Genomic DNA, 10316 nt, shown 5'->3' with positions numbered 1-10316 from the left:
CTTTCTTATGGCATTTCCTTTCAGTTTTTCTTGCACCAAAATTACAAACCTGTTGGATGGAAACATCCATCTTAAAAACTGGCAAATCAATCACAGAAAAAAATAAATAAATAAAACAAAGGGAGACCTTTGTGATAGGAAGCTTACACACAATTGTTTTCTTGTACATCACAAATATTTCATTGTAAACTGAGTAGAAGCTGTGATGTTGTCCATTTTATAGATTTCACTAAAATCATCTGTCTTCTCCAAAGAAAATGTAGCTTCACTGTAGCATTTTTTGTGTATTTTTATGAGCTGTTGATGTCTTTATGTCTGAAATGAATAATGTTAGATTTCCTATCTGAAGCCATATGCTAAGCTGTGAACTGCAGTAGCAACTGAATGCTGTATTTTTGCTTCTTCACAATACGAATTGAAAACATTTCGTTATACTGTCACAGATGTGGTTTTGGTATTTGTCGAGATTTAATTGATTTTCTGACTTTTCTGATTAATTTTTTCCCCCTGAGTTAATTCACACTGTAAAATTTAGTAACTGATGTCTGACACAGGATTTAAATGTTTGTTTCCTTGAGTCCTTCATTTCCTGTATTAATATCTTTTTTGTTGTTGTTATACAATTTTCTTTGCACTTCGCACTGTGTTGTGTGCAGGCATTTTGTCGTCTTCCATCTCTTCTGAACCTCAGCTGTGTACCATGTGACCCAGGTAGCCGCTTCGCCCGTATTTTAACAATAACAATGATAACTATAGTGCCTGATAGAGATCTTTAAATAAAAACTAATTTTCTCTTCAAACTCATGTTGCACTGCAGCTTTTTCTGCTTCTCGAACATCCAGCATCACTTCACATATTCTGAGAAAGAAGAAAAAATTAGTTGTTTGTTGTTGTAATGAACAGAAAACAATTAAAAGAAGGAAAGAGAAGAGATATTTTTTTAAAGGCTGTGAGAGATGCAACATGGATATTATAAATGGATGAGTGTGTGTTCTTCCTTTCATCTGCCCTCTGCTTTATCTATTCTTTCATTCACAAATCCCATCAAAATGGAGAGTTGAATGACCTCCTATACAGACAAGAGAAGGACACACACTTGTATTTTCTGAGTCAGACCACTCGTTCTTTGTAATCAATGAATATTCAATGACTCTCATATACACTCACATATTGACCCTGTCTCACCTTGGACAGCGGTGTTAATACCAAACCTCTCATCTCTGAGCTCAGTGAGGATGAAACACACACCCCATCTCACTGCTGCAGGTATAACATGTTTCATTTATGTTGTCGTACTTTGTCAGCACCACAAACTGAACAAATGAGCTGATACAGATGACAAGCAGGACTGGATTAACCTGTTATAATAAACCAGGTATATTTGGCTCTATTCTGTCCATTGCACATAAATGATACAAATAATAATAATAATAAATCAAAGTCACAATGTCTTGTATTGTGGCAAGTTTCATCAGAGTGCTTCTTTTACTTTCTTGTAAATTCTTTGGTGAAACAGGGTTCTCATCAGTGCAGCTGCTGTGGAGCTCAGGTGGATTGAAAACCTGCTTACACCTCTGCTGTGAGTTAAACACAACAGGTTCTGAGGAGCCTCCCCTAAAGCCCATAAATGAATTAAACAACACTACCATCAGCAGAATGAGAGCCTACTTGAAACCAGTACATCAGCTCCTCTCTTCAGTGCTGACGCTGAAATAACCTGAAAGTCTATTAAACACACTGTGTTCACAGTGGAGCCCCACAAGGAGTCATTAGATGGATCTCAGGCGTCTAGGGAGGATAAACAGCATAGGAGAGAATCAAAAACATATTTCTACAAGATGAAATTGTTATTTTTTCTGACTTTTATGTAATCTATTTTTTCTAATTCTTCCAGGGTTGTTGAAACGACTAGGGGTTTAACTTCCGCTGATTCGACCAATCAGAGGCGGTTGCTGTGCGGAGCGGATGTTGGCTTGCGTGAGCCACCATTCGCTGCGCTGTACGTCGTAACTGAATGTGACCCAGAGAAGAGCAGAGCAGAGCAGCAGCAGCTAAACGAAATCAAAAAAATGAGTGAAAACACCGAGTAAAACCAGCGTTTGACTCGTCGCTTCGTCGCATTGGGTTGTTAGAACTGTGAGAAACATCATTACTGAATAAGTCTGGATGATAAAACGGCTTTAAAGTCGTGTTCATCGAACAGGAGTGAGACTGGACGCTGAGCACACCTGTGGCACAAGGTAAGGCTAACGAGCTAACTAATTAGCGGCGAGCTAGTTGAACAGTAGTGGCTAGTATTAACATTAGCAGCGCGCGTTAGCATTTGCCTGTCCTCTAACGTGGACCGATAACAAGATGGTTGATTATTTACTCTTACTTACTCTTTGTGTCTCTTTACAGTCACTTAGCATTTCTTTGTGGTCGTTAAATGACTCTTTGTGTTCGGTTTGTGTATCTTTGGTGCCGGTTTGTGGTAGTCTCTGTTTTTGTGGTTGTTTTGCATCATTTTGTGTTTCTGCTTGGTTGTCTTTTACCTCGCTTTATGCATATTCGTTTAAGTTTCCGAGTGTCTTTGTCCTGATTATTTTTGCGTCTCTTTGTGGTCAGTTTGTTTCATTGTGGCGGTTTAGCATCTATTTGTGATTGATTGTTCTGTGTCTTTTTGTGGACTATTTGCATCGTTTTGCATGTTATTCTTTTGGGGGGTTTTTGTGGCAGTTTTGTGCCTTTTTTGCATCATTTTGCCTTTCTCTCGAGTCGAGTTGTCAAAACATCGATTAGTAAATGGATACACAAATTACTATGGGATTAGATATTATTTTGCCGTCCAATAATGCCGTGTTCGCCTCCTCCAGCACAGCACAGCTGCAGACAGGCAGGCATTTATGTGGAATTTCGAGAGGTCTGCAAAGCCCCCGTTTCAACAGCACTGAAGTATTATTATCATAAATGTTAACCTGGCCAGTGCACGTTAACGTTAGCCGTTTAACTATTAGCAATTATCCAATAGCCACATTAGCCTGCGGTTAAGTTAACACGGTAGCGGCTAGCAGATATAGCTAATAATGAAACGAGACAAATGTTATTAGTCCTCCCCATTTGTAACATTAATAGACAGTGCTAATTACACCGGATAACATAATTATTTATGTCTGCAAAGTGTTATGTTTCTCTTAAAATCTAGCAGCAAACAAACAGCCTTCCCTGCCAACTCAGTTTGATCAGCAATGACAATATGGTCCAAGTTCCCAGAAGCACAGAAACTAAACAGAGATGTGGCGGAGTACATTTTGTGGGCAACCTAACCTCTTAGACAACTTCACAATATTGTTGTCATTGTTGCTGGTTGGTATTTGTCTTTTGTCACCACCTCAGACTATCTGCAAATATTGTTGTCTTTTTTGCAGTACCTAAAAGAATCTTAAAGTATTTTGTCATCTATATATCTTAGAGTTATGATCCTGTATTTAAAAAAAAATGCACTACCCCAGATGACTTAAATCGTGTTATCATTGATGTTATTGTTTGTGTTCTTCTTTATTAACAGTTCTTTTTGCCTACTAATTTTGATTATTGTATTGAAAATGGTATTGAGTTTTTTTTTTTTCTAGGATCGGTATTGAATTTGAAATTTTAGTATTGTGACAACCCTAATCCTGAGTCCTTTTATGTTTATTTATGATCAGCTTTTCTTTCTTTGTGGTCGTTTTTGTTTCTTGGAATAGTTTCCTGGTTGTTTTGCATCTCTTTTGGTCAGTTTTGTTGTTTATCTGGAATATTTTTTGTAAGCAACATTTTGCTGTAATCTGTCCGTGTCCATCCATTGATCCTCTTCTGATGTATGTCAGTGATCAGTCATTTGTTTGTGGTGACTTGATTCTTGACTGAGCTCAGTTTTGTGTTAATACAAGTTTGAACACTAGATTTGAACTCTACAAATGTCCTCTACAAGCTTTATCCTAAAGTAGGTCACAATGTATGAAGTTGAAAAGTCAAGTTTAAGTTCTTTAAAATAGATCTGAAGTAATGAACTTGAGAAAATGTCCTCTGCAGATGTTCTCCACCTCAGTGTCATGTGCTCCTTCACTGTTTAAGCTTGATGAAAAGTTTGTATTAAACTATTTTTTATTATTTAGTTTATACGTTTTTCACGTGGTGTTGTTGTGTTTTCCAGGTGTTTACTTGTTGAGCTGCTGCAGCCTGGAGGGAAACACCAGCTCTCACCTCACAGACCAAACAGGTTGGTGTCCTAAACAATTCACTCAGTCTGAAAATCTCTATGTTGATGAGCTGAAATATTAACATCAGCAACTGCTCAGTCTTACTGTTAAAATACGTATTGAGGTCAAATTTTGGTATTTAAATAATTTGATGCAATATAATAACAAATGCATCTATAAAATGTCCACAATTATGCCAGTTATAGTTTCCCAGAGCTGAAGGTGATGTCTTCAGGTGTCTTCCTTTATCCAATCATCAGTTCAAAACCCAGATATTTAATTTACTATATATCATAATAGTAAAAAAAAAATCCAAATAGTTTCCAGTTAATTTTTTGCATGTGGACTGATGATTGTAGTGCTCCTCATCTCACTGTACAATATCAAACACATTAAATTGTTAAGTTTTTGTTAGTTATCAGTCAGAGTAGTAAAATATCTTTACCTCAGTTGTATTGCATATTAACAGAAATTCAGGACAAAGTTTAGTTTTAATTGATAAAATATAGCATTAGACAAGACCGTACAAATCAAGCAATAAAACAAAAGTAAAATATTAGTGATATATTAGTAAGGTGCTGTAACAAAAAGTCCATTTGTGATTAAAAAATATCTTTGCAGTGAAACTAAAAACAACCTGCTGTCTGACCTTTGTAAATCCAGAATACAATGTTAGGTTTTTTATTTGAACAAATAAAGATTTTATATAAGAAGTTTGAACCAGGAGTGAGATGAGGCCTGAACTCAGAGTTCATCAGTTAAATGTGAAATGAAACATGTTCTGTATCTGACAGGACATAAACAAAGATCATCTCTGAGTTTATTAAAACTGTTGTCAGTCAACATCACTGGAGCTGATCATCCAATGAAATGAGCAATGGAAGTAAAAGTCAACTTAAACTAAAGTTAATCAGACTGAACAGATGTGAGCAGAATTTGATTTGGTTTGTATCCTGTAACCTTCATTCACAAAGTAAACAAAGACAAAACAACACACCTGAAATAAACATGTTGGTGTCCGCACACCTCATTCAAACTAAAATAAAAGACTCAGAGATAAAGAAAAAAGACTGAACTTTAATCTGTAAAACTTAATATCAGTTGACTTTTTAAAAATGTAATATGAAGTTATTAAATTTAAGTTGTTGGTTTTTCAAATTAAACAAAATTTCTCCAGTCCAGTTTGTTTAAAACAAAGATGAAACCTGTGACATAGGGCTGAACGATTTATCGAAATTGAACCGCAATCGTCATTTGAAAAGACTGCGATTAACAGAGAGTCAGTGGACTCGTTGTTACACGTTGTTTTAGCTGCCTCACAGTACACACACACAGAGCACTGCAGGAGCAACAGAGTGACAGGCTGTAAACTTTACAACAAGATCTTGTCTTAAAATGACCAAACTGTGGAGTTAGATACTTGATGAAAACGGAGACCAGAGCAACAGCGCAATGCAGGCAGTGTGATTATTATGTAGCTGCAGCATGCTGCAGGAAAGTTATTGCTGCTGCTATTATAAAGTTGCAAAATACCTGGTAGAGTCGAGAAGGAGAGAGAGAAAGAAGAGAAAGTGGTTGAATGAACTAGCTAACATTAAGTTACTGGCTCTCTGTTCGCCTGTCAGTCTCCGGTCATTTCCTCTCAGTGTATCACCATCTGAAAAATCACCACAGGCAGCAGTATGACTGATGTAAAGTTACTGCATAAAAGGCAAGCGACCATAGTGCTGTTTGTTCTGTGAGAATTGTTCTATGGTTCATTGTGTGTATGTTCTATACCATTTATTGTTAGAATAAATATGTTTTGGATATGTATATTTTCATTCTCATCCTTGGATTAGTACACAGAGCAGTTCATATTTCAATATCTTAAATGCTCCATCACATTTTACATGTATATAGTGAATCCTGGACTGTAGCTTGACTTTCAAAATGATATTGCAAATCAAATTGCAATCACAATTAGATTTTCTTCCCAAAATCGTTCAGCCCTAGCTGTGATTGAGTGAGCTCAGTCAGAGACTTTTAACGATCTAGTTCCAGATGACATTAAACATGGAGGAGTTTGAACACCAGGAGGTGCTGTGTTTTATTTAGTATTCAAAATACAGTGTAATGTAGTTGTATTATGTGTTAAACCTAATAGAGTGGTGCAGGGATGATGTATTTTTGTAGTCCAACCCTGGCGTTCGTATCATCCCTGTTCCCTTGAAAGAAAGCCAGTGTGATTTTTTTTTTTCATTAATTTTTGGATTATTGCAGAAAATAATTTGTGATTGATTAAAGTTTATGATACTTCATCAGATAATTTTCACAGATGAACACCACTGTTCTGATGTTTGAAGCCTAAATACAATCCCCATTAGTAAAAAGCTAATGTTAGTCTATAAACCAACCAACCAAACCACGGTCACATGACGTCACCGTCTCCACCACGTCATTTCATTTAGCTCTGACCTCTTCTACAAAAGCCTTTCTTCTTAGAAAGTTAGTGATAGTTTGAAAGAGTGAGTAGAAACACAACAAGGCTGTAAAGGTGGACTGCTGAGTAGATCAGTTTTCATGTTAACGTCCCCGACAACCTCTGTAGTCTCATTTAGACACTCGTTAGCAACCACCTTTTTTAACACGTAAAAGTTTAAAAATCACATGTGGGGTTTTTACTGACATATTTTAATGTTGTAGAATAAACCATGAAAATGTCTTGAGCTTGTGTTAAAACCACAGACCTTATTTCACACATACAATTACAATAACACTTTGACTTTGGGACGAAGGAACCGGGAGTGCTGCTTACTTCCTGGTGTTAGGACTCATTCCTGCACCACTCTGTGAACAACAGATGAGTTGATGCTGAGTATTGATCAGTGAACATGAGCTTGGCTTGTTTAGACTCTCATTGGTGACTGTAGATGTCAGTCTGAAGATCAGAGCTTTACCCTCTAATACCAGTTATTCCACAGTTTGAACTTGAATACCCAGAATCCCTCTGTGCTTTTATTGTGAAGGTGTAAAAGTGTGTGATGTTTGCTGTGGTTTTTCTCCACAGGACTCAGAGTTGAAGCAGGAAACAGTTGGAGTGACAGAGAGAAGAGACGGACATGAAGATTTCCACAAGGTCAGTGTTAGTTTCTTCTTCTCAGTCTGACTCTGTCGTTATCTCAGCTGCACTTTGACTCTTTAAACCTCTGGTCTGCAACAAACAACTACTATTGAAAACATCAGGACTGGAACTGATCAATATTAATCCACAATCTCGCCGTAAAAAAAAAAACAATAATGTAAAACTCTTAAAATGCACATTGCTGTAAAAAACAGAGAGAGACAGACAAGGCTACTCTAATTTAATAATTTTTAATTACTGTTAATCAGTATTTTTACCTAATTTAGCTTCAAAAATAATGAGTATTAAACTTTTTAATGTAGAAAATGTTATTAGATTATTATACTGACAGTCCTGTGTAGGGTTTTAATCTTGTCTTTGTCGTTCATGTAAATCCTCAAATGTTTCCAGTAACAATGATGTAATACAGAAAAACAACTGGTGCATTTTCTCAGCTATGCAAACTGTAACTTAAGAATATTTGGCTTTTTGCTAAAATAAAATTATTTGTATATTAGTGTTATGACTCATAATAATCCATTATGGGAAAATTAAGTCTGTTTAAAAAAAAGATTAATCATGTAACTGAAAAGTTGTTGTTCCAGATGTTTATATTTACTCTAGAGTCTTTAAGCAGCTGAAACAGTCCAGTCAAAGTCATTAAATATCAGTCAGTTTTTTAGTTAAGTTATTGATGAGGAACACGTGATAGAGTATTGATCATTTTCCTTTGCATATTTTTATCTCCTCCAGGTGTCACCACTTCATCCATGAGTCCAGAGACCAGGACCAGATCCAGCACCAAGTCCTTCAGGTAATTCAGAATCACATCATCAATCACCAGAGACTTCACTGACCTCAGCACTCAGACATTAAACAGTTTAATGGATCAGTGATCAATCTTCAGTCTGAACAGAAACACATTAATTTAATTTATTGACTTTGTTTATGTAGGAAACAAAGTTTCAAAGAAAAGGAACAATTTAAACAATATTACAACAAAATATTTAGATCCAGAATCTGAGGATAAAATGACTGTGTCTGTAAAGATGCAGTGAAGTGTTTTTATTCTCATTTAATGACCAGTTCTGTTTTGATTAATGTCATGTTTTGTTTTTCAGGTGAACTCACAGAAACCACTGGATCCACTCGAGGTGAAGGTAGGAAAATGTTTTTATTTCTATTAAAATCACATCAGGGAACTTTAAACAACAGTTTAATTAACTCTTAAATTTAACAGAAACAAAAACCAGATATTAGAAATTAAACAAGTAGTGATGTAGGAATGTGCTCATATTAACTTAAAATGATTATCTACTAACATTTAAGTATCAATAATAGTATGCAAATAGTAACTAATAATAGTGCTTAAATAGTCACTCAAAGTAATAGTAATAACTAACTAACTAACTAATAAGTACTATTTAAATGTACTTAAATAGTAAATAGTAACTAATACCAGCATGTAAGTAGTAACTTAGGTGTTTAAATTGTAATGTTAATAGTATTTAAAATAGTACTTAAATGTACTGACTAATACTAGTATTTAAGTAACTAATAATGCTTAAATAGTCACTCAAAGTAATAGTAATAACTAAGTACTATTTAAATGTACTTAAATAGTAACTAATACCAGCATGTAATTAGTAACTTAAGTGTTTAAATTGTAATGTTAATAGTATTTAAAATGATTTAGTGTTAAAATAGTACTTAAATGTACTGACTAATACTAGTATTTAAGAAGTAACTAATAATGCTTAAATAGTCACTCAAAGTAATAGTAATAACTAAGTACTATTTAAATGTACTTAAATAGTAAATAGTAACTAATACCAGCATGTAAGTAGTAACTTAGGTGTTTAAATTGTAATGTTAATAGTATTTAAAATAGTACTTAAATGTACTGACTAATACTAGTATTTAAGAAGTAACTAATAATGCTTAAATAGTCACTCAAAGTAATAGTAATAACTAAGTACTATTTAAATGTACTTAAATAGTAAATAGTAACTAATACCAGCATGTAATTAGTAACTTAAGTGTTTAAATTGTAATGTTAATAGTATTTAAAATAGTGCTTAAATAGTCACTCAAAGTAGTCACCTATGGTAGTGTTTTAATATTATTTAAAGGTAATAGCTAAAAATTTTAACTAGTAACTAATACTGGTAACTAATAACAGTATTTAAATGTACTGACTAAATATTATTAAGAAGTAACTAAAAATAGTGCTTAAATGGTAGCTAAAAGTAGTAACTAATACTAGCATGTAAAAAGTAACCTATGGTAGTGTTTAAATAGTAACTAACAGTAATAAGTAATAGTATTTACATAGTAAAGTACTAGGTTGTAATAGTTTTTTTAAATTGTGCTTAAAGGTTCTAACTAGTAGTAACTAATACTAGTGCTTAAATAGTATTTATAAGTACTACCAAATAGTATTAAAATAGTAATTAGTAGTAACTTATGATAGTGTTTAAATAAGGAGTAATAGTATTTAACGGTACTACTGAAAACTATAAATAGTAATATTTAAGCAATAACTAATTGTAGTTACTAATGGTGCTTAATATAGTAATTAATAGTGGTGACAGTACTAATTAATTGTAGCAGTAGTACTAATAAACATGTTGTTGTCTCTGCAGGAGGAGGAGGAGATGAAGATGAAGATGATGTCATCAGGCGTGAAGAGGTGGAGCTGATGAAAGAAAACAACAGAGTGATGAAGCTGTTGATTAAAGACACTGACAGAAAAACCTCCAGCCTGTTGATGGAAACACAACAAACACTTTGTTCAACTGGAGACACTTTGTTTCAGCCTCCCCCTGCTACATGTTTGACCACTAGGAGGCGCTGTGTTTTACTCTCTGGTTATTGTTGTTCACACATGAGGATGTTTCCAAACAGCAACATGTTTCTAATTAACTGTTTATGATACAACTGTTTTATTAGCTGTATCATAAACAGTTAATTAGAAACATGTTGGTGTTTGC

At 34.4% G+C, this 10316-nt stretch overlaps 1 long non-coding RNA gene across 1 annotated transcript; it reads left to right on the top strand.

Moving 5' to 3' along the window:
* The first annotated feature begins 1962 nt into the window (after positions 1 to 1962).
* Positions 1963 to 10110, top strand: LOC108901373 (uncharacterized). The gene is made up of 6 exons (XR_001963891.2): positions 1963 to 2240; positions 4175 to 4240; positions 7270 to 7338; positions 8077 to 8137; positions 8445 to 8483; positions 9972 to 10110. It is a non-coding gene; the product is annotated as an uncharacterized LOC108901373 (long non-coding RNA).
* Positions 10111 to 10316: the final 206 nt, after the last annotated feature.

This window comes from Lates calcarifer, linkage group LG18 (assembly GCF_001640805.2).
Source record: "Lates calcarifer isolate ASB-BC8 linkage group LG18, TLL_Latcal_v3, whole genome shotgun sequence".
NCBI lineage: Eukaryota > Metazoa > Chordata > Actinopteri > Centropomidae > Lates > Lates calcarifer.
Note: the sequence above shows the minus strand (reverse complement) of the source record. Positions and strands in the feature narration are given on the sequence as shown.